The 24646-nt window shown below is 48.4% G+C and overlaps 1 long non-coding RNA gene across 1 annotated transcript; it reads right to left on the bottom strand.

The window, feature by feature from the left end:
* Positions 1-278: 278 nt before the first annotated feature.
* On the bottom strand, positions 279-12580 carry LOC144510346 (uncharacterized). The gene is made up of 3 exons (XR_013500620.1): positions 12423-12580; positions 11248-11451; positions 279-886 (listed from the first exon to the last, which is right to left on the bottom strand). It is a non-coding gene; the product is annotated as an uncharacterized LOC144510346 (long non-coding RNA).
* Positions 12581-24646: the final 12066 nt, after the last annotated feature.

Here is a 24646-nt window from a genome sequence, read left to right as displayed (position 1 = left end):
TGCAGAGGAGGTTTACCAGGATGTTGCCTGGTATGGAGGGGAGATCCTATGAGGAGAGGCTGAGGGATTTGGGATTGTTTTCGCTGGAAAGGCGGCGGCTAAGAGGGGATCTTATTGAAACATATAAGATGATTAGAGGTTTAGATAGGGTGGATAGTGATAGCCTTTTTCCTCTGATGGAGAAATCCAGCACGAGGGGGCATGGCTTTAAATTGAGGGGGGGTAGTTATAGAACCGATGTCAGGGGTAGGTTCTTTACCCAGAGGGTGGTGAGGGATTGGAATGCCCTGCCAGCATCAGTAGTAAATGCGCCTAGTTTGGGGGCGTTTAAGAGATCCGTAGATAGGTTCATGGACGAAAAGAAATTGGTTTAGGTTGGAGGGTCACAGTTTTTTTTTTTTTAACTGGTCGGTGCAACATCGTGGGCCGAAGGGCCTGTTCTGCGCTGTAATGTTCTATGTTCTATGTTCTATGTTCTAAGTCCGTAATAGCCGCAAATGTCCATGTTTGAATTCAAAGTGTCCTGTGGTCGGGCCTCTTGTGGGTTGTCGGGGAGGGCGCAGAGAGTCCCAAAAACGCACTGGTCTCTGTTCTGGAGGTCCCGCTGTTGAATGCATGTTCGGAGTCCTTCTAAAGTGCAAGTGAAGCAGATCTCGTTGATACCCGGGTAAACTTGTAGCCATGCGTTAAGATAAGTTCTACTGTTCATAGGGTCCGGTCCAGCTGGCACACATAGTGCCTCGGATGTGTTGAAGGCTACCCCGTGGAATCGCGGGTAGATGGGGTGTTCTTCGGGTGCCACACTCGTCAGGAAGGTCGCCGCGAGGATCATCCTCCAAGTGGTCCACATGGTTCTGGAGAGGGGTTGGGGGAGGATATATAAAACCTGGTGGCCGCCAGTCGTTAGGTTCATATTAGGTGATGAACTTGTCTTACTTATCTTATTCTTATTTCTATCTACATATATGCATTCATGCCTCGGTTGGCATATAGTTCCTTTAGTGTTGGAAAATAAAGGTTGTTATTTCGATTTCCGCTGTAAGGACAAAGATGGTTAAGGGCCAATACGTGGAGTGGACGGAGCATCCTCTGTCCTTTCAGTCAGTCTGCTCTGTCCTCTTTCCCCGTGGTGATAGGATTTTAATTGCGACCAATGTTTCCATCGGCCTTTTCCTTTCACATCGACACACGCACATGTATCGCTGGTAAGGATAACCTCGTGGGGTCCCATCCATTTCGGTGCAAACCCGGGTCGGTCTGGGGCAATCCGAATCAAAACCCTATCCCCTACTCGAGGGAGGGTGGGGGTATGACTGACATTTTCCTTTTTAGCCTGGTCTCTAATGGCTTGCTGGTCCCTGGCTGTGTGGTGCAGGTCTCGGAGTTGTGAATCTAAGTGTTGCACATATCGTTTGAGCTTGTCCCGGAGGGGTGTCATTTCTTCCCCTCCCACGGCGATGTTTTCGGGGAGTCGCATTGCTCTCCCGGTCATTAGTTCGAACGGGGTGAGCCCTATGGTTCGACCTGGGGTGGCCCGTAGGCGCATCAGGATACAGGGAAGGACATCTACCCACCCCTGACCTGTTTCTGCGATAGTTTTTGCTATCGTGTTCTTGAGGGTGCGATTCATTCTCTCTACCATTCCAGCACTCTGGGGGTGGTATGGTATATGGAACCGCTGTCGGATCCCTAAGGTTTTACATGCGTGTTTCATTACCTTGCCTGTGAAGTGTGTCCCCTGGTCGGAGTCCAGTTGTAACGGGACTCCCCATCTGGGTATTATCTCATATGCTAAGATGTGGGCTACAGTGGTTGCCCCGCAATCCCGGGTTGGGAAGGCTTCTACCCATCGGGTGAACTGGTCAATGAGGACCAGGCAGTACTTCTTCCCACGACTGGTGGGTAGAGGGCCGATGAAGTCAATTTGGAGGTTTTCCCAAGGTCCCTTTGGCCTGGGTTGGTTTGCTGGTTTAACCTTCAGGGGCCGGCCAGGGTTATGCTGTGCGCATATGATGCATCTTTGGCAGTGCTTAGCTACATCCCGCCCCATCCCTGGCCACCACCAATCTCCTGATAAACGAGCTAGGGTCCCATCCCGTCCGGAGTGGTTTGGTTCGTGGTGGAGTCGAAGTAGTTCCGCCTGTATGAATGAGGGGGCGACTACTTGATGTCCTTTCCTCCATATACCATCTTCGTCTAAGGACGCCCCGGTCTGTTTCCACCGCGCCACCTCGTCTGGGTCAGCGCTACCCTGTAGTTTATGAACATCCATCTCTTCCATGGGGGAAGAGGTGATGGCAGCTACCTGTGGGAGGGCTTCCCCTGCTGCAGCTTTAGCAGCGGCATCTGCTAGTTGGTTCCCCTTCTGCTCTACAGTCCTTGTCTTTTGATGGGCTTTTATTTTAATTACGGCTGCTTCTGAGGGTAGTCTGGATGCTGTGGCCAGGTCTCGAATTATATTTTCATGTTTTATGTGTCCCCCCGCTGCGGTAATGAATCCGCGCCTATTCCATGCTATCATATAGTCGTGAACCACCCCGAACGCATATTGACTGTCCGTGTATATGTTTACCCTTTTGTCCCTTCCTGCGCTAAGGGCCTTTGTTAATGCTATAAGCTCGGCCACTTGAGCAGAGGTCTCCCCCCCCATGGTGCCCTTTGCTATTAGTGTTCCTTCCTGATCTACCACTGCCCATCCTGTGCGGTACTGTCCCTCCACCTGCCTTCGGGACACGGTGGGTCTCAGGATGCCCCGTTTAACCAAAGCCTGGACGATTGTTTCGGTTGCCTGTAACGCCTCGGGTTTTATGGGATATTGTTTATGAGGGGCATGGGCTGGTCCTTGTATTTGTAAAGGAAGGATTGTGACGAGACCGCAGTCTTGCTTGCCTGTAGCCCAGACCCGGGGTAGTGCTTGACATAAGAGTCCCACTAGTCCCTCCTTCTTCCAGTCTCGGGCCGTCGGAGCCGGAGCCCCCATGCCTATGGCTGCTACGTTCTTATTAGGGACCCAGTATCCTTGGATCCCGCTCTTGTGTTCTTTCCTTGCCGTCCACAGCAGGCGCTTATTGAAAGCGTCCACCACTGCTCCTAACTCTCCCAGGAGGTCTATTCCCAAAATTGTCCCTTCTTCATTTGGGCCCACCCAGAAGTGTACGGGGAGTATGATCCCCTCTACCTCAAGTAACACTGCTTCGCTCTGATATGCTATAGTCCTATCCCCCCCTATTCCTACTACTACTATGGAACGGTGGGTGGTGGGTAGTGCCATGTTGGTGAGGGATATCGAAGCCCCCGTATCTATTAATATTTTGCATCGCCGGCCCCCTAACGATGCATTCACCCAGATACGGGGGTCCGTTCCCGGGGCGGGGGCCGATGCCACTCATGCAGATTTTTGTGCCGCCAAGGTTTGTATAATGTCCAGCAGCTGCTGGTGGCTGAGGTGCGCTGGGTCCGAAACCACCTCATTCTCCCTTATATCTGGGGCGCTTGCCGGGGTTTTCTCCAGTCTCTTCGGGGGCGCTCCCTTTCTCCTTGGGATCCTTCTGTCTTTGCAGGTAGATTCGGTGTGTCCGATTCTGCCGCACTTATTACATGTATTAGGAGGGTGCGGGATTATAGCTCGGCATTCCCTTTTGAAATGGCCTAATTCCCCGCACCTGTAGCAATTTCCTCCTTCAGTTCCTACCGCTGATATCCCTGCTCTGGCGCCCTGTGTTTTCCTTTGCTGGTTGTCTACAGTGACAGCCCAGTTTTCTAATTCATCGAAGGTGTTAAAGTTTACCAATCCTGTCTTTAGGATAGCTTGGTGTGCTGGGCTCAGCCCATCCCTATATAACTGGAGGAATGCCGGGTTCTGTCTATCTGCATCTGGCATTCCTCCGTGGGCTACAAAGGCATCGAATTTTCGTCGCCCGTATTCCTGAGCCCCTTCCTCCTTTTTCTGCGTTACTCCTACTATTACACTCCAACTCACGGGGACCTCCCCCATGGTCAGGATGATATCGTTTTTAAAGCCTGTCAGAGCCTGTTCCTGCTCCCGGCGGCTCCCGTCTAGGTCTGCACACCAAGTCCCATTCTGGTGTTCTGCCCGGAGCCGAGCCCAGTGATTCTCGGGCATCTTGGCTCTTACTAACCCTGCTATATCTCGGTTGTGTAAGTTGTGGCACAGTTGCATCTCTTTCATCTTTTGCCAAAAAATTGCGTTACTGTGCCTGGGCTGCAGGGTTGGGAGCTTTTCTAGTAATTTCATAGTGTCCCCTGGCGAGAGTGACACATAAGTCATTTTAATTTGGGCCTGCCTTCCTCGCCCGTCTCTCCCTTGTCCCCCTGGGATACATTCGATCTTAAGAGGTGCTGCTTTGGCGTTTGGGGGATCGGTGGTTACCGGGGGACTCCCCCCTGTTGGGCACCGAGGACTTGTCTCGTCTATTAAGCACTCCCAATCGGGACATTCCTCGTATGGGGCTTCACGGGAGAAGTCGGTCAGTGCCGGCAACACGGGGTTAATAGCCATCACAGCAGCATGCTTTTTCTGTTCAGCCTTTTCTTGTTTATCCTGAACGTATTTATGGACTCGCCCTGCTAGGGTGAGGTGTGCCTTCAGTATGAGGATCCAAGCCTTATCATCCTTGTTCCTCTTTTCCGTTGCCCACCATTCCCGTTGGCTCTCAAGGGGGTCTTGGGGTTTCCACCCTGTTTTAATCATGCCTTTAATTAGGTTCTTGTTTTTATCTGCTAGATAGCGGGTGAGGGACCCTTCCGGCCCCCATTCAAAAATGGTCTCAATGCTATCCATGTCGAATCTCTTAGCTAAGATCAGTGGTGTACTAATCCTGGTTTGGTGCTTCCCACAGATACTTGTGTAGGTATCCCTGGGGTTCCTGGTTTGGTGTTTCCACTGTCAGTACCTTTAAACCTTCAGCAGTAACACGCAGAGCCCGTCCTGCATGTAACGGGGAGATCACCGCTCACAGAGACAGGGGGGGGGGCTCTGACCAGGACTACAGGGGCCGGGGGCCACTCTTTCCTGACCAAATCCTACCGCTAAATCAATCCACAGAGGCTCGCCGTTTCCCTATCTCCCCGGGAATCACCCTGACCTGGGTGCGGACAAGCGTGGGATTGACCGCAGGTAGGAGTTCCCCCGGCGTGTAGCCGTTCTTTCGCGCTACCAGAGGTCTCCTGCTTGTAGTGCCCGAAGCACTCACAGAGGCTCCAGACTTAGTAGCGCCCGGACATGTAGCAGACTCCTCGCGGATCTGTTTCCAGTGGCCCAGACTTTCGCGCCTGCAGAGGTCCTACCCGACTTGCAGCGCCCGGACTTAAACCGAACTTCGTGAGTCCGCGTTCATTGGCCCTAACCCTGGACGTCCTCCCGGCCTCCCGGCCACTTAACCCTTGTCTTCCTTAGGTACCTTTTGGGTCAGCTAATGTCTGGTCGGGTCCGCTGTCAGGGATACACGGAATGCAACAGTACACAATCAATTACAATTCGCGACCCCGCTCACCCGCCCAAAGAAGAACCTACCCCGCTGTGCAGCTCTCGATCGGGCTCTGTTCACAAGTTCAGATCGCGGCAGCCGTGGAACACCGCTGGCACTGGGAATTCCCGCGGACTTTAAATGAGTAAAGATACTCACCCAGTGTTTGAGAGGCGATGTTCCAGCGGCGGTCACTATCCCGGACGAGCCCCCAATTGTTAGCGCGAGTGAACAGATACCACACCACTCGCACCCAGAGCCAAGATCGATAACAGCACAGTTTATTATAGTTTTTTTTACGTCGACGGAGGTACAATCAGGACACAGACAAGACAGTCCCGCAAAGTACTCTGCCTGCCTGCCAAAACGGAGTATAGTTATAGTAACGATCTGTTTTGATATGTAAATGGTTTGTGAGTGGTTTCCTGATATAATCATCCTGTTTCAATAGGTTTGTGGGTGTGGAGTTTGATGTGTAAATGGTTTTCTTTTATAGTTATCCCGTTAATGGGTTTTCTGGTCTAGAGTTTTAATATGTAAAGTTTGGTTTAAGAGTGTGATAATTGCTTTATGTCTCTGAATTCCTTTGGACAATGGGTGTTTGATGGGATGTCAGGAAGTTTTCCAGGTCTCAAGATATTTTCTGAATAGCATATTGATGCGAGTTCCTGAGTCTTTGTCAACCTGGTTTCTGTGTTTAAAAGATGTCTGCTTGCCTTACTCACACCTTTCTGGCTGAATGCTGTCCTGTTTTGCTTCATTTATCGAGTTATAGTTTAAGAAATATTCTAATCCTAATACCCACAAAATTTATGCCCGCCTACAGCATTAAGGTAGATAAGTCCCCGAGGCCAGATGGGATCTATCCCAGGATACTGCGGGAGGCAAAGGGAGAGATAACTGGGGCTTAACAGATATTTTCACATCCTCTTTGACCACAGGTGGGGCTCCAGAGGACTGGAGAATAGCCGATGTTGTTCCCTTGTTTAAGAAAGAAAGCAGGAATAATCCAGGAATTCATAGGACTGATGTCAGTGGTGGGGAAGCTTTTGGAGAAGATATTGAGGGACAGGATATATGCACATTTGGAGGAAAATGGACTAGTTAGTGAGAGGCAGCATGGTTTTGTACGGGGAAGGTCATGTCTCACCAACTTGATAGAGTTTTTTAAGAGGTGACAAAGATAATTGATGAGGGAAGGGTTGTGGATGTAGTTTATATGGACTTTAGTAAAGCGTTTGACAAGGTCCCACATGGCAGACTGGTACAAAAACTAAAATCACATGGGATTTGGGGTGGGCTGGCTAGATGGACACAGAATTGGCTTGGTTATAGAAGACAGAGAGTAGCGGTGGAAGGGTGTTTTTCAGAATGGGGATCTGTAGCTAGTGGCGTTCCGCAGGGATCAGTGCTGGGACCTCTGTTGTCTGTACTATATATAAATGATCTGGAGGGAAATATAGGTGGTCTGATTAGTAAGTTTGTGGATGACATGAAGATTGGTGGAGTTGTTGATAGTGCCGGCGATTGTCAGAGGATACAACAGGATATAGATAGATTGAAGACTTGGGCACAGAAATGGTACATGGAGTTTAATCTGAACAAATGCAAGGTGATGCAAATGGCAGAACCCTTAGGAACATTAACATACAGAGGGATCTGGGCGTGCAGGTCCACAGTTCCCTTAAAGTGGCAACACATGTGGCCAAAGTGATTAAGAAAGCATATGGCACGTTTACCTTCATCAGCTGGGGCATTGTGCAATACTCCAAACGTGGCCTAACCAAGGTTTTATATAGCTGCAAAGGAGTTGGGAAATCACGTTGCAGCTATATAACACCTTGGTTAGGCCGCGTTTGGAGTATTGCGTGCAGTTCTGGTCACCATACTACCAGAAGGATGTGGAGGCTTTGGAGAGAGTGCAAAAAATGTTCACCAGGATGTTGCCCAGTCTTGAGGGTGTCGGCAATGAGGAGAGTTTGAATAAACCAGGATTGTTTTCATGGGAAAGACGGAGGCTGAGGGGGAACCTGGTAGAGGTCTACAAAATTATGAGAGGCACAGACAGATAGTCAGAGTCTTTTTCCAAGGATGGAAGTGTTAATTACAAGGGGGCACAGGTTCAAGGTGAGAGGGGAAAAGTTTAAGGGAGATGTGAGGGAAGTTTTTCACGCAGAGTGTGGTAGGTGCCTGGAATGCGCTGCCAGAGGAGGCAGTGGAAACAGGCGCATTAACAACATTTAGAAGCATCTGGGTTGGGACATGAATAGGGAGGGAATAGAGGGATACAGACAGTTGTGAATGTTGACAGAAATACTAATCATACAGTTTTAGCTCATTACAAACTCTTTCCGCACTGTACGGATTCTATGATTCTAATAAAGAAGCTTTTGGTGATCTCAGGGGTGCAGAGAGCGGGAGCACAGTCTATCTATAGGTGTGTCTGTGTATCTGTAGGTGTGAAAGGTCTGGGAGAATGGATATCCAATCTCGTTTTCCAAATATGATGGATGCTAAGCAAAACAGAAGAGCTCAGAGTCCTGGCCAGCCAGATATCTGAGAGAGAAGGCAAAGGGCGATCATTTAGTACAATGATTCAGCAAATTTCAGCTCAGCACCTACTGCTGAGTCATTCGACTCTGGCCGATACTGAGTATCTTTGGAGGCTGACCTTGTTTATCAGGTTTGAAGGGATGAACATGCCCTTGTTTAAGGCATGTCGTGTGTACAAGTCTGTGAGTGAATGATCAGAGCAAATTCAATTATCTTCACATGGTGTCAGTTTGGCAGCACTTAAGCACCATGTTCCAATACTTACAAACAAGTTTAACCTTGGACTTTAGCTAAATACTTGAGCATGAGCTGGCATCTCTGCGGGCAATCATCAGGCTGACAGCTTCAGGAATTGCCCATTTATAGATATGGTTTTCCCCCTGTTTAAGAGTTTGCCGGAAGAGGGAAACTGGGTGAGGAGCAGACAGTCAAAGAGGAATAGGCGGGTAGTGCAGGAGCTCTCTGAGTGCATCAGGGGGGTGCAATCCGCCAGTATTCCATTCCGAATACTGATGGTCTTTAACTGGGCAATGCAGCCAAAGCCAGGTCTGAGGCACCACAGGTGGCTCAGCTGCACAGGGCAGCAGGACAGAGCAACCAGAGGTGTGGGCATAGTGGTACAGAGCTGGGAGTCTTCAACATTGACCTCATGAAGACTCATGGCATCAGGTCAAACATGAAGAAGGAAACCTCATGCCAATTATCACCCCTACCGGCCCCCCCTCTCAGCTAATGAATCATTATTGCCCCATATTTAACACCACTGAGGGTGGCATAAGGTTCAGAATTACTCTGGGTGGGTGTCTTGTTGCTTGATTCATTCACGGGCACCACAATGTTTAGGAAGGACAGACAGAAAGGACTAAGTGGTAGAATTGCATTGTTGATTAAAGATGATGTTGATATGATATTGAGGAAAAACATTAGTATCGACTATGTGGAATCTGTATGGGTCATGTTAAGAAACAACAAGGGGCAAAAAGCATTGGTGGGGGTGGTATTGTTGGAAAATAATTAGACATGAAATCAGCGGTGCATATGTTAAAGGGACATCTGTGATTATGGGCGACTTTCATCTGCATAGAGATTGGGAGAGTCAAATTCGTCACAATGAAATAGAGGAGGAATTGCTGGAGTGCACACTGGATGGTTCTCTGTCGCAATACATTAAGGAACCAACAAGGGAACAGGCCATCTTGAACTGAGTGTTGGGCAATGAGAAAGGATCAGTTGGCAATCTATTTGTGAGAGAACCATTGGGGAAGAGTGACCATAGTATGATAGAAATCTTTGTCAAGGTGGATAGTGATGTAGTTGATTCTGAGACCAGTGTCCTGAATCTCAATAAAGGTAACTATGATGGCATGAGGCATGAATTGGCCATGATGGACTGGGAAACATTACTGAAAGGAAAGGCAGTGGACAGGCAATGATAGGAATGCAAAGAATGAATAGATGAACTCCAGAAGTTGTTTATTCCCGTTTGGCGCAAGGATGGTAAGTGAATTGTGTCATAGCACGGCTTACAAGGGAAATTTGAGATTTTATCAGAATCAAGGAAGAAGCATGCAAATTGGCAAGAAAAGGCAATAGTCCTGAGGATTGGGAGCAGTTTAAAATTCAGCATTGGAGGACCAAGGGATTGATTAAAAGGGAAAAATAGAGTATGAAAGAAAGATGGAGGATAATATAAAAACTGACTGTAAAAGTTTCTACAGGATGTAAAGAGGCCCCTTACAGTCAGAAATGGGAGAATTCATAAAGGGGAATAAAGACATGTCCAAGGAATTAAATTCATACTTTGCTTCTGGCTTCACAAAGGAAGACATGACTAATGTACCAGAGGTTCTGAGCGAATCAAGTTTTAGTGAGGAGCTGAAGAAAATCAGCATCAATAGAGGAACGGTTTTGGGGAAATTGATGAGATTGAAGGTGGATAAATCTCCAGATCCTGATAATCTTCTTCCCAGAGTACTTCAGGAAGCGGCCCTGGAAATAATAGATCTATGAGTGGTTATTTTCTAAAATCTTATGGACTCTGGACTGGTTCCTACAGATTGGAGAGTAGCTAATGTCAGCCTGCTATTCAAAAAGGGAGGTAGAGAGAAAACAGGGAACTATAGACGAATGAGCCTAACGTCGGTACAGGGGAAGTTGCGAGAGTCCATTATCAAGGATTTCATGACTCAGCGTCCGTGGGAATGGCCAAAACAATAAGGCAGAGAATACACGTTGACTCTGTGGGACTGATCGAAGGATACATGTTTCTTGCTCAAGTTGAGGTGCATTCAAAATGGCCCAAAGTCATGATGATGAAATGCGCCACGACTGAAAGAACCATAGAGAAGTTAGATGAAATATTGGCAAGATTTGGGTGGCCTGAACAACTAGTCACTGATCCTGCAACACAACTTACATCCAAGGAATTTGTGGATTATGTTAAGAGCAATGGTAATGGTGGGGGAATTAAAGTGATGAACACAAAATGGTTGCCTGGCACACAAAATGGTTACCTGGGAAGGGACATTAACAGGCACTGGCTTTTAGCACAGACAGTTACTTAAAAGTTAAAACATGCAGGATCCAAAATGCTGCAGGAAGCTGGTCAGAGCTTGAGGCACTTTAAGATAAGAACATAAGAACATAAGAAATAGGAGCAGGAGTAGGCCATCTGGCCCTTCGAGCCTGCCCCGCCATTCAACAAGATCATGGCTGATCTGAAGCGAATCAGTTCCACTTACCCGCCTGCTCCCCATAACCCCTAATTCCCTTACCGATCAGAAAACTATCTACCCGTGATTTAAACATATTCAACGAGGAAGCCTCCACCACTTCAATGGGCAGAGAATTCCAGAGATTCACTACCCTCTGAGAGAAGAAGTTCCCCCTCAACTCTGTTCTGAACCGGCCCCCCAGAACAATAAGGGCAGACCCAGAACAATGCGTCTGATAATAAGGTCAGCCACAGATGGGGACATAAATACATAAATGCAACAAAATCAGCCACTGAATGTATAGATTGAAACCAGTCATTGATAGAGGAAATGTATCCATTCTATGAACAATGATATGTTAACTGTCCATGTCTGTTACTGTCTACTCGTAACGATGTGTTAACTATCGATCTGCCTACTCAACTTGTAATGATGTGTTAATGGCCAATGTCCATACTGCCTATTGTCTAAAAGGTATAAAAATGATCAATTACCATTGTGTAGTTGAGAAGGTAGCTGCCAAGTACGGCGGAGTACCAGTGCGTTCTCCCCGAAGCTTCGTGTCCGAAATAAAGCTGTATTGTTGAAACCTCCAAGTCTGACTCCGGTGGTAAATTTCCCACAACAGTATACAGCACATAAAGACTGCCCCATATCATCCATCCACCAACGAACTGGCGCAGAGGCTTGTACAGTCACTGAAACGTGCCAATAAAACATCAAAAGACGAAGGTTCATTATCCAGGAGAGTAAACAGGTTTCTCAGGTCCGATTGGAACACTATTCAAGCAACAACACAAACCTTGCCAACAATGTTGTTCTCAAAAGTGAAACTGAGAACCAAATTTAATTTACTCACAGCACCTGATATTATTAAAATAGTAGAGTGACAACAGCAGACACAAATGACTGGCTGTGAACAGATATTGAAACAGGGGAGTTTTAAACAAGGAGACATAGTTTTAGCGAGGAACTACAAGTGAGAAGTGGCTACCTGCAAACTTTCCAGCTAAGACAAGGCCAATTTTTGATACTGTACAACTTGATGGTGAGAGAATTTGGAGGAGACGCACAGATCAATTCCTCGCTTCAAAGAGTGAATTAGCAGAGACAGTATCAGAAAGATTGATGTCACACACCCAAGCTTGTGAAATTCCTGAACCAAGGATTACATCGGAACCGAGTTTAGTTTTTAAAGTTTATTTATTAATGACACAAGTAGGCTCACATTAACACAGCAATGAAGTTACTGTGAAAATCCCCTGGCTGCCACACTCTGGCTTATGCTCGGTGATGCACGATTAAATCACTCGGGAGGCTAGATCGTACCCGGGAAATGAAGGCTTTTATTAGTAACAAGAATGGAGCACACTGCTTAACAATACAATCCCAGACTAAAGGGTCACCAGGCAGTGCAGTGACCTTTATACTCCTACAGGTAGGTGGAGCCAACCGGAGTGTACCACAGAACCATACCAACAGGTAGAACACCCCAACCCTAACACCAACAGTGACAACAGTAACATATGTACAAGTACCCATAGTGCTAACCATCTATGGTTCAGTACCCATAGTGGTAACCATCTATGGTCCAGTACCCATAGTGCTAACCATCTATGGTTCACCACACTCGGGTACACTGAGGGAGAATTTAGCATGGCCAACGCACCTGCCCAGCACATCTTTTGGACTGTGGGAGAAAACCCACGTAGATACAGGAAGAACGTACAAACTCCACACAGTCACCCAAGCTGGGAATCAAACCTGGGTCCCTGGTGCTGTGAGACAGCAGTGCTAACCACTGTGCCACCATGCTGCCCCCCACTGTGCCACCACCACTGTGCCACCTTATCAACTAATGTTTCATGTCACTTCTCAATCCATGCCTCTTAAAGGCAGTTAATGTCACACACCAATGGCAAATGGGCGAATGTGAAATTCATTTCAATGTATCTGTCCAAACAGCTCCAGGAATATTACCAGCGCCCTCACGGTCACTTGGGTGGATCTCAATTTTGGTTGAGATAAGATACTAAGCCAAAGGCAAGGCCATCTGCTTGAGCTGATTTGGAAATTAAAGGCTTTTTTTCAATGGTTTCACGACAAAAGAATACCTCAGTCAACGTGATATTGCAAAATATTGTGCAAAATATACTTAAACAAAATTGTGACTAAATTAACCATTGAGTTTGTCACTTACTGCAACAGAAATGTTGAAGTAAATTAGTAATATGAACAACATGGTACAAATTTAAATATTTTGGAAGCATATACAACACCATCTTTTTTTAAATTCTTTCATTGAATGAGAGCATCACAGACAAGGTAAATAATTTCACTCAAAACCTGAGCTCTATTTTGATGCATAATCACAGCCACATCTATAAAATGGTCGAGCTCGCTCCGAAGCCTAGGGAGAGATTTCCCACTTATTGCTGTACCACAATCAAATAAATATTGACTAGAAAATAACAACAGAAATAGTGCTTGAGGAGTGCCGATAAGTCAGATTATCCTGGGTCGCCATACCTGTGAGAAATGTTTCTGTTTTGAGACCTTTAGTCTCAGAGTCATTGTGCTGAAATTGGGTTGGACACACTTCAATGTATACAGGAGTTAGGAACGTCGGTTATTCCAATAATTTATCCCAAACCAACGTTCTGCCATGGAACAGAGGCACAAGAAAGAGTGCACAAAGCCACCATTAGGATAAGGGGGTATCTAATAGAGAAGGAATTCGATTTTCAAATTTGCTGATGACACCACCGTAGTGGGTCGGATCTCAAACAAACAAAGAACAAAGAACAAAGAACAATACAGCACAGGAACAGGCCCTTCGGCCCTCCAAGCCCGCGCCGCTCCCCGGTCCAGGATTGAATCCTGAATCCAGGATCCCCGCCCAATTTTCCAGCCTATCTACATACCAATATCCTATCCACCGAGCTGTCCCTCACAGCTACGATGCTTTGTTCATCACAACCTATTAACTCACCCCCACCCCCCCATTCCAGACCATGTGATCTCCAGGGAGAGGCGAAAACCCAGAGTGAAAACCCCAGGGCCAATATGGGGAAAAAAAATCTGGGAAATTCCTCTCCGACCCCCTGAGGCGATCGAAACGAGTCCAGGAGATCACACTGGCCCTGATCGGAAAATGCTTCCCAACCCTAGTCATTTCCACTTCCACGAACACCATATGAATTCCCTGCCCCCGAGACAGGTTCCCAACTATCCGCAGTCTCGCTCTGTACTGGCACCAGCAAGATGATCATAGAATGAAGCCTGCTACGCTCCTTGCATTGAAGTATAAGCACTCCAGACCTCCAGGCTCAGTGAGGTCGTCCTCCCCCAGAGTGCTCTTCTTCTTTGCCAGCCTTGTCCCAGCCCCAAGCTCGTCCCCAGCCACCACACTTATAGACCTAATATTTTGATCCCCACCCCCCTGCCATACTAGTTTAAACCCCCCCGAACTGCACTAGCAACGCTCCCAGCCAGGATATTTGTGCCCTTCCAACTTAGTTGTGACCCCTCCCTCTTGTACAGGTGCCATCCTCTCCTGAAAACCTCCCATTGATCTATGAAAATAAAGCCCTCCCTCCTGCACCAGTCCTTTAGCCAGGCATTCATTTGTACCAACTCCCTATTCTTAGCCTCACTGGCACGAGGCATTGGGAGCAGCCCAGAGATGGCCACCCTAGTGACCCTACTTTTTAACCTATTTCCCAACTCCCTGAATTGCTCTCTTAGGACCCCCTACTCTTCCTATCTACGTCATTTCCACCAATCTGTATAATGACATCCGTTTCTTTATCTTCCCCTTTTAATATGCCTCCTATCCGCTCGGAGACATCCGTGACCCCAGCACCAGGTAGGTAGACTACCATCCTGGAGTCCCGTTCGCCCCCACAGAATCGCCTGTCTGTGCCTCTAACTGATGCATCCCCCACCACTATCGCTCTCCTAACCACTCTCTTCCCTTTCCGGGCCACAGAGCCTGACTGTGTGCCAGTGACCTGGTCACTGTGTCTTACCACTGGAGAGGCACACTCCTCCACACTATCCAAAACAATGTACCTGTTTTGGAGTGGGACAACCACAGGTGACCCCTCTTCTAACTGTTCACTCCCCTCCCCTCTCACACTTGTCACCAAGCTCTTCCTATTTTGAGAGACCACCACTGGAGTCCTCCCTTGTACTTTACCCTTCTGCCCTTTACTCCTCCTAACTGTGACCCACGTGTCATTCTCCCGATGCCCCAGTGTAACTAGTTGCCTATAACTGCTGTCGATTTTTCTCCCATTTTCCCTGACTAGACTAAGGTCAGCGATCTGCAGCTCCAGTTCCCTGACACGGTCCCTCAAGAGCTGCAGTTCCACGCACCTGGCACATATGTGAACCTCTGGGAAGCTAGGTGTTTGCAGGAACTCCCACATCCCACATCGGAAGACAGAGACAGAGTACAGGAATGAGATAGAGAATCCGGTGAACTGGTGCGGCAACAATAATCGCTCCCTCAATGTCGACACCGACAGTGCCCCCAGTGTATCGCACTGACAGCGCCCCCAGTGTATCGCACCGAAAGCACCCCCAGTGTATCGCACCGACAGTGCCCCCAGTGTATCACACTGACAGTGCCCCCAGTGTATCGCACCGACAGTGCCCCCAGTGTATCACACTGACAGCGCCCCCAGTGCATCACACTCGATGCACCCCCAGTGTATCATATTGATAGCGCCCCCAGTGTATCATATTGATAGCGCCCCCAGTGTATCACACCAACAGCACCCCCGGTGTTTCACAACAATAGCGCCTCAAGTGTATCGCACCAACAGAGCCCCCAGTGTATCACACTGACGGCGCCCGCAGTGTATCGCACTGATAGCGACTCCAGTGTATCAAACCGACAGCACCCCCAGTGTATCACACCAACAGAGCCCCCAGTGTATCACACCGACAGTGCGCCCAGTGTCTCATGCTGACAGTGCCCCAGTGTATCAAATTGACAGTGCCCCCAGTGTATCACGATGACAGTGCCCCCAGTGTATCACTGTGGTGATATATCCGGGCCTAGTTTTAAGGCTGATATAAATTTGGATATCCTAAATTAAAGAATTGGGCATATTAAAATCAAACACAGTCAAACCTCAGGCAGGTCAATTGCACAAATACACAAACATGCCTGGGCCTGGCCCATCAACCACCCATCAAAGGTCGTTGCGCTCTACTGATACTTAGCAGGAGATTATTGCACCCCATTGAAATGCACCGGCCTATTGTTAGAAGCCAAGATCAGGCCAGACTTTCTGTCACCGAGAGTTCCTGCAGTTACATGTAAGCAACAGCATGGAGATGGACACCTGGGGGCGGACCCTGGTGTCCTGTCAGGCAGACATCAAGAAACCCACTGGGTATTGGAACCCCCTCCTGGGACCTCATTGGCCGGAAGCCAGAGAAGTTTCTGGAAAGGCAGGCAGGCATGGGGATAAAGGAACACATTTTCAGACACCAGCAGCGAAGACTCGACGAAGGAGGTGAACTTGACCATCCAGAAGACTGACCAGAGAAGGAAGGAAGGAAGAAGCTGCCATCGAGACTCACCTTCATGACGATGGACCAGAGGGACGCAGAGAATCGAGCCTGCAGTTCAACCAAACGATCTTTGCGGGTAGTACACTTGAATCTGGGGTATCCTCTTATTTTATGTGGGTAATTTAAGGGTTAATAGTGTTATTTTTAATAAACTTGTTGAACCTTTACTTGTCTTTGTCCTTTGTCCATCTGCAAATAAGGACACCGGGGTAAAACGCTAGAGTAAGCAAACTGGTCAAAAGTATCTGAGAATTAACAGGTACAACATTTTGCACCCCAGACGGTCCTTCGATAAGAAGTGATACGTTGCTCCGAAGTCGAACCTTCAACCTAGCATTCTCCAACACGCTGTTTGAGCCTGAATTAAGAGGGCAGCTGCCCCACGTGACGACCAGTCTTAAGTGAGTGAAGGACTAATACAGATTCGACCAGTAAATTGGGCCATAAACCCGGTGTCTGTAGCACAAGGTGGGCAAACTGTGTAGTTAGAACTAGAACAGTCTAGGGAATTTGGGTAAAATATACGGGAGGGAATTTAGTGAAAACCGGACCCCTACCCCGATCCCTTACTATACTCAAGTGAGAAATCCTAAAAGGAAATAATTATGGCCAGTCATGCTGAATGGGAGGAAGTTCTCCGTTTATATTTGAACCATAAGTGGCCCAAATGGGTACAGTGGGGTGACGCCCCAAAACTGGATCTGGGATCCGAGGGGGAGAATAGTTGGAATCATGCCCATAAGGAAATGGGTAAAAGGGCTCCCAAGCTTAGGAAGGCGATTGCGATTGCTAGGTGTCTAGAACAGCTCCTTGGTAGAGAAGCGGAGATTATCCGGGTTAAACGGGACAGAGAGGCCCAGGTAACCCAACTAAAGCAGGACTTAATGAATGCTACCGCGCGCATACAACAATTGGAAACAGTGGTAGGCACACGAGAGGAAAGGAACCAGATTAATATGATATACATGAGCCAATTCCAGGCTCAATGTGATAAAGCCTACCTAAAGGCACAGCGTGCTGTCAGTGAGAGAGAGGCTGCGCTGCAACAGCCAGAGGAAGTTAAACGTAAATGCAGCGACCTACAGGCTGCAGTAAAAGATTTGCACCAAGCAGGAAAAGTAAATACAGCCCGTGCAACAGACCACTCCAAATGCCTGCGTGAGATTGCAGATTTAAAATCACAACTAGCCAGAAAAAGGGGTGTAATGTGTGCATACACGACCGAAACAGGGGATAGTGACCCAGGGGTAGAGTAGGGGGAGTTAGAAGAGGATGCCTGCCATTATGAAACAGCTAGCATCACTGCCGACTGGGGACCCACACTCCCTTCCCGGTAGTGGAACCAACGGCACCACCTAATCCAGCCCCCACCTGGGGAAACTCAGTCTCCACTCCTAGTCCTATTACCATCCCAATAAGCCCAGTCACTAATCCGGTTCCTGTGCCGATGAATCCGGTCACCACCCAATGACAGGACGGACAGAACCACAATGTGACTTATGTAACTCCATACACCATGACACAGCTCACTGACATCGCTAAAGCGATTGGAGTATTTGAACCCTCTAGGGATCCACATGTTCTCTTTGACCAGGTCACCCTATATCGTGTTTTAAACGGCCTAGATGAGGTTGAAGAGGTTAAGCTTATTTTGCTTTGTTTAAGTCCTGCCATCCGTTCTGCCCTACCCGAACCCCGGAACGTGGCCGGGAGAACCCTACCAGAAATGAAGGCAGCCGTTCTGGCCGCCATAGGCTACAATAGGGATGAGCCGGTACAAGGCTTAAACAACTGCCAACAAAAGAGAGGGGAGCACCCGACAGCCTATGCTGGCCGACTATAGAACCAATTTGTTGCGGTTTTTGGCCAATTAAATCGAGTCCAATTAAATGCACACCACTGGCCCACATGGATCCGGACCCTGATAGCACACGCCACTGAGAGGAGTCAGAAAGCCTGTGAGAATTTTGACCCTGATGATAATACACACACAGAAGCCTGGGCCATCCGCAAAATGACTCGTGTGTGGGAACGGGAAGTCAAACAAACAGACACCCCCAAGACCTCAAAACACGGAAAGATGAACCCGATCCACACAGACCTGGCCCCGGTTTGGCGTAATGAAGGGGGAGGTGGAAACAGGGGACTGGGAAACTCACCCTCATATACCCCTGCCAATCATCGATACAGAAAACCGCAGCCCCACGCAGAACCCCGATATATTCCCAACCCCAGGTACAGGGAACAAGATAAAACCAACCCCAGATATGCACCCCCACAAGCACAGCGTTATAACTGCGGGCAACCCAACCATTTTGCCCGGGACTGTAGGACACCACCAAATTTCAGGGGACCAGCAAACCCCGCACACCCATACACCCCTGCTGATCGCTGACACAGGGAACCACAAGGCTGCATGGGACATAGGCCCAACCCCCGACACAGAGAACGATACAGAGCTGAGCCCAGAGGTCCACGCCCACAAGCACAGTGTGGTGAACCATTGTTGGTTCCCACCAGGTAGTGCTGAGCCATGGTCTGGCCAGTACTATGAGTCTGTATATATGTTACTGTTGGGGTTAGGGTTGGGCTGTTCTACCTGTTAATATAGTCCTTATGGTACACCCCAGTCGGCTCAGCCTCCTGGGAGAGGTATAAAGGTCACTGCTCTGCCTGGTGACCCTTTAGTCTGGGATCGTATACTGTATATGGTAGCTCGGTTATTGTTGGCAATAAAAGCCTTTATTTCCCGAGTACATCCAGCCTCTCGTGTGTTATATCGCGCATCACACAGTGTTATACCTGCGGGCAACCCAACCATTTTGCCCGGGACTGTAGGGCACCACCCAACTACCCCACACGACCATCTCAGTGGTTCCCCGACGATGGACTCCGACCCATGCCCCTCGAAGGACGGCCCGACAAGCCACAATAACCCCGACCCACTACCCCCAGGACCAGCACATGAATCTGCGGTTCCCGCCCCAATTTACAGGGCTTCAGGAATAAAACCCTAAACCAGGGGACCGCGACCAAAAGGATGGGCCACCCCGCAAACCTTACCCCCTATGGCGCCCCTGGTACCGGGGCCCCCAGAACCATTTGACCCGGCGCTCACTACCAGAGGTGGTAATGCAGTGGGTATCTGGCAGCCAAAGCCCACCCATATAGGTTCCCTCCACTAAGAAAGAATCAGGACATCACAGTCCAAATTGTAAATAGCTTTATCCATCCACTCCACGCATCACCCAATGGAAAAGAGCTTCTTACCTGCCCACATTATACTGCACCATAATCTTCCGACACACCACAGTTTGGTTGTGAGATGAAGAATCTATTGTTATACTGAGCCATAGTCCTCCAACAACAAGGACGGCTGCCACATACCCAACATTTTATTTTCACAATCTACAAACTCCTTACCCCACTCAATCCCATTAAACACTGATTGCCAACCAACCCTTCGAATGACACTATTGGGCCTTTATTATTCATTTACTTATTTCTTTCTTTTTTTTAAAAAAGAGAGGGGAGTCATATGACATTCTAGTAAAGAAAAGGAAAAGAGAATCAGGTATTAATAAGAATTAACAGGTGCTACCTTGATCTCCCCCAGAATGAACTACATACTTCCCTGTTATCTGGGACTCCTCGTCTCAAGCCGAACCACAGACACCACATCAACCAAAGACCAGAAGATCAGCCTACGATACCCCGGATATATGTGGTTCACCCCACCAGATGCAGACAAATGTGAGGATGACATCCTGTGGGTACACCCCAATAAGAGTGTCACCTATGGGTGTAACAACCAAAGAGTGGTGTATAGGAAAGATAATGGGAGCTCTGATTACTGCTCCCTAAGGACAACCCTCACTAGTGATTGGTGGGCGTACACTAACCCTGGGTGTCTGGAGCTAGCCTGTCTAGCCCATGGCCCAGAAAAAGGGCTGGAATTAGGAAAGAAGTGCCCCGGTAAGGTTATCCAGAACGAGTATATTTACTATGAAATTAAGAATGGGTTAAGACCAACTGTTAGCACACCCATCCCCACTTGTCCCGAAACCACCCCAAGGCCCCAAAATGGGTTGATACTAAAACATACAGGGAAAATATTATTCGACAACTCACACTATGAATTGGTACCAGTAGTGGTAGATTTAGCCGGAACACAATTACCAGATTGGTGTCCCTCCCCACTTAGAAAATTGTACCTCCACTTGACCCAGAGGCTGCTAAGCCGCAAGACTGGGACACACGTGGGGGAAGAGACGTCCAGGTCAAAGGGGCGCGAGAGGAGGGAAATCCTGAATGATCTGGCGACTGCATACGGAGCAGGGGTATCCACCATTAATGCACTGGATCTGGCTGATTTGGATTATAAGCTCAGAGTCCTAACCCGACAAGTTAAACAGACCTTGGACAGCTTAAATAAAAACGCTCGGCAAGATGCCGAGGGAGATTTGGCTGAGAATAGGGCCAGTAGCCTTATGGTTACTGCACTAGAAGGACATGCCCAAACTATTAATCAGATCACCTGAGGGAGGGTGGAAGATGATGCCAGGCAACAGAACCGAACCCTATGTAGCATCTATGGGCAATGGATGGTCGAGGAGTTAAGAGAGAACCTCGACCAGGTTAGCAGGGGGAAAGTTCCGTCCTGGATCAGTGATGAACAGATTGAACACCTGTACCAGGGAAAAAGACACCCTAATGTCACTAACTGCCATTTACGGCAACTGACCAAGGTCTGGTCTAACGATAGTTGTAGAGGAACCCCGGGGACTGCACTAGGAATGGTGTTGGGGATCCCAGTAATTTTAAAAGATAAGGGCGGGTTGAGACTTTTTGAAGCCAAAAATATAGGGGTCATTAAAGGAAGGATGTGGATGGGATACCAGGGGACTCTACCGTATGTGGTTGAGAAAGGAGGGAAGCTCATAGGCACCAGTCTGGAGAAATGGGAACATGATGTGGAGATGCCGGCGTTGGACTGGGGTAAACACAGTAAGAAGTCTAACAACACCAGATTAAAGTCCAACAGGTTTATTTGATAGCAAAAGCCACTAGCTTTCGGAACAGGCTGTCCCTTTGTCAGTGGGTGGGAGTGAAGGGACAGCCTGTTCCGAAAGCTAGTGGCTTTTGTTACCAAATAAACCTGTTGGACTTTAACCTGTAAATGTGAACACACAGACTAAATGGTCTGTCCCTTCACTCCCACCCACTGACAAAGGGACAGCCTGTTCCGAAAGCTAGTGGCCCATATCCGGTGTATGAAAATGAACATGCCCTGTGTGGATTCAGAACAACCACTGACCTAAATTGTACACTGGAAATTCGAAATTTGGAAAGGGATGTCACCCGGGTGGCTTACAGGGGGGGAGGGAGAATATTGTATTACAACCTCACTAGAAAATTACCAGTATGGGGCATCCACAACACTACCTTTTGCATTAAACCACAGATTCCCGCTAGGATAGGATTAATTGAGATGGTAGACATAAACAGAAGAGAGAAAACACTAATAAATGCTAGCGGGAAATTGAGACAAAGCCTGGGAGACTATTTTGAAAAATTTGATACTGGGATAACACTTCTCCCCGAGAAACTTCAACAAATTCGGACACAATTGATCACAGCACACAAGACCTTTGTCAAAGTGGTGCAACAAACAGGGGAAATAAAAAAGAACATTAGTGAAATTAGAGTCACTACATGGTGGGAGGACCTCTGGGATTGGGGTTCAAATGTCCAAATCCACCCATGGGTCCGCATTCTGTCACACCTGGCCGTAATAGGAATCCTACTTATGGCAGTGTACCTAACCATCCTCACATTCAAATTCGCCCGATGGAAGAAGGAATTTCTGCAAAACGTGGACTCGGCAAGGGCCATCCGACATCGGGAGAGGCTCTACAATCAAGAGCCTTGATACCCTCCCATTTATATTTAATATGTACAGTCACTTATCATTTTGTACTGTTTATTGCTTTGTTTTGTATATACCCGATTGATGTATTGTTTCTTATTGTTTTTTAAAATTATTTTACTTAATTTAAATTTGTTGGTACTATTGTGGGTTAGGGATGATACTATCAACCCCAGATTCGGGGTACTTGCTTGTTGAGATGGTTTGGTAAGAATTGTGTGATCCGGTTCGTTGACGCTCATTGGATCAAGAGGAGGGAATGTGGTGATATAAACAGGGCCTAGTTTTAAGGCTGATATAAAATTGGATATCCTAAATTAAAGAATTGGGCATATTAAAATCAAACACAGTCAAACCTCAGGTAGGCCAATTGTACAAATACACAAACATGCCTGGGCCTGGCCCATCAATTGCCCATCAAAGGTCGTTGCACTCTACTGATACTTAGCAGGAGATCATTGCACCTCATTGAAATGCACCAGCCTATTGTTAGAAGCCCAGATCGGGTCAGACTTTCTGTCACCGAAAGCTCCTGCAGTTACATGTAAGCAACAACATGGAGATGGACACCTGGGGGGTGGACCCTGGTGTCCTGTCAGACAGACATCAAGAAACCCACTGGGTATTGGCACCCCCTCCTGGGACCTCATTGGCCGGAGGCCAGAGAAGTTTCTGGAAAGGCAGGCAGGCATGGGGATAAAGGAACACATTTTCAGACACACCAGCAGCGAAGACTCGACGAAGGAGGCGAACTTGACAATTCGGAAGACTGACCAAAGAAGGAAGGAAGGAAGAAGCTGCCATCGAGACTCACCTTCGTGATGACGGACCAGAGGGACCCAGAGAATCGAGTCTGCAGTTTAACCAAACCATCTTTGCGGGTAGAACACTTGAATCTGGGGTATCCTCGTGTTTTATGTGGGTAATTTAAGGGTTAATAGTGTTATTATTAATAAACTTGTTGGACCTTTACTTGTGTTTGTCCTTTGTCCATCTTGCAAATAAGGACACTGGGGTAAAACCTTAGAGTAAGCAAACTGGTTGAAAGTATCTGAGAATTAACAGGTACAACATCACACTGGCAACGCCCCCAGTGTATCACACCAACAGCAACCCCAGTGTATCGCACCGACAGTGCCCCCAGTGTATCACACCAACAGCAACCCCAGTGTATCGCACCGATAGCGACCCCAGTGTATCACACCAACAGCAACCCCAGTGTATCGCACCGATAGCGACCCCAGTGTATCACACCAACAGCAACCCCAGTGTATCGCACCGACAGCGCCCCCAGTGTATCACACCAACAGCAACCCCAGTGTATCGCACCGACAGTGCCCCCAGTGTATCACACCAACAGCAACCCCAGTGTATCACACCAACAGCAACCCCAGTGTATCACACCGATAGTGCCCCCAGTGTCTCGCACCGACAGTGCCCCCAGTGTATCACACCAACAGCAACCCCAGTGTATCGCACCGATAGTGCCCCCAGTGTATCACACCGACCGTGCCCCCAGTGCATCACACCGACAGTGCCTCCAGTGTATCACATTGGCAGTGCCCCCAGTGTATCACACCGGCAGCGCCCCCAGTGTATCACACCGACAGTGCCCCCAGTGTATCACACCGACAGTGCCCCCAGTGTATCACACTGACAGCGCCCCCAGTGTATCACACCGACAGTGCCCCCAGTGTATCACACCGACAGTGCCCCCAGTGTATCACATTGGCAGTGCCCCCAGTGTATCACACCGACAGCGCCCCCAGTGTATCACACTGACAGCGCCCCCAGTGTATCACACTGACAGCGCCCCCAATGTATCGCACCGACAGCGCCCCCAGTGTATCACATTGGCAGTGCCCCCAGTGTATCACACCGACAGCGCCCCCAGTGTATCACACCGACAGCGCCTCCAGTGTATCACACCGACAGTGCCCCCAGTGTATCACACTGACAGTGCCCCCAGTGTATCACACCGACAGTGCCCCCAGTGTATCACACTGACAGCGCCCCCAGTGTATCACACTGACAGTGCCCCCAGTGTATCACACTGACAGCGCCCCCAGTGTATCACACTGACAGCTCCCCCAGTGTATCACACCGACAGTGCCCCCAGTGTATCACACCGACAGCGCCCCCAGTGTATCACACTGACAGCTCCCCCAGTGTATCACACCGACAGCTCCCCCAGTGTATCACACCAATAGTGCCCCCAGTGTATCACACTGACAGCTCCCCCAGTGTATCACACCGACAGCTCCCCCAGTGTATCACACCGACAGTGCCCCCAGTGTATCACACTGACAGCGCCCCCAGTGTATCACACTGACAGCGCCCCCAGTGTATCACACCGACAGTGCCCCCAGTGTATC

This window comes from Mustelus asterias, chromosome 23, assembly GCF_964213995.1.
Source record: "Mustelus asterias chromosome 23, sMusAst1.hap1.1, whole genome shotgun sequence".
Lineage (NCBI taxonomy): Eukaryota > Metazoa > Chordata > Chondrichthyes > Carcharhiniformes > Triakidae > Mustelus > Mustelus asterias.
Note: the sequence above shows the minus strand (reverse complement) of the source record. Positions and strands in the feature narration are given on the sequence as shown.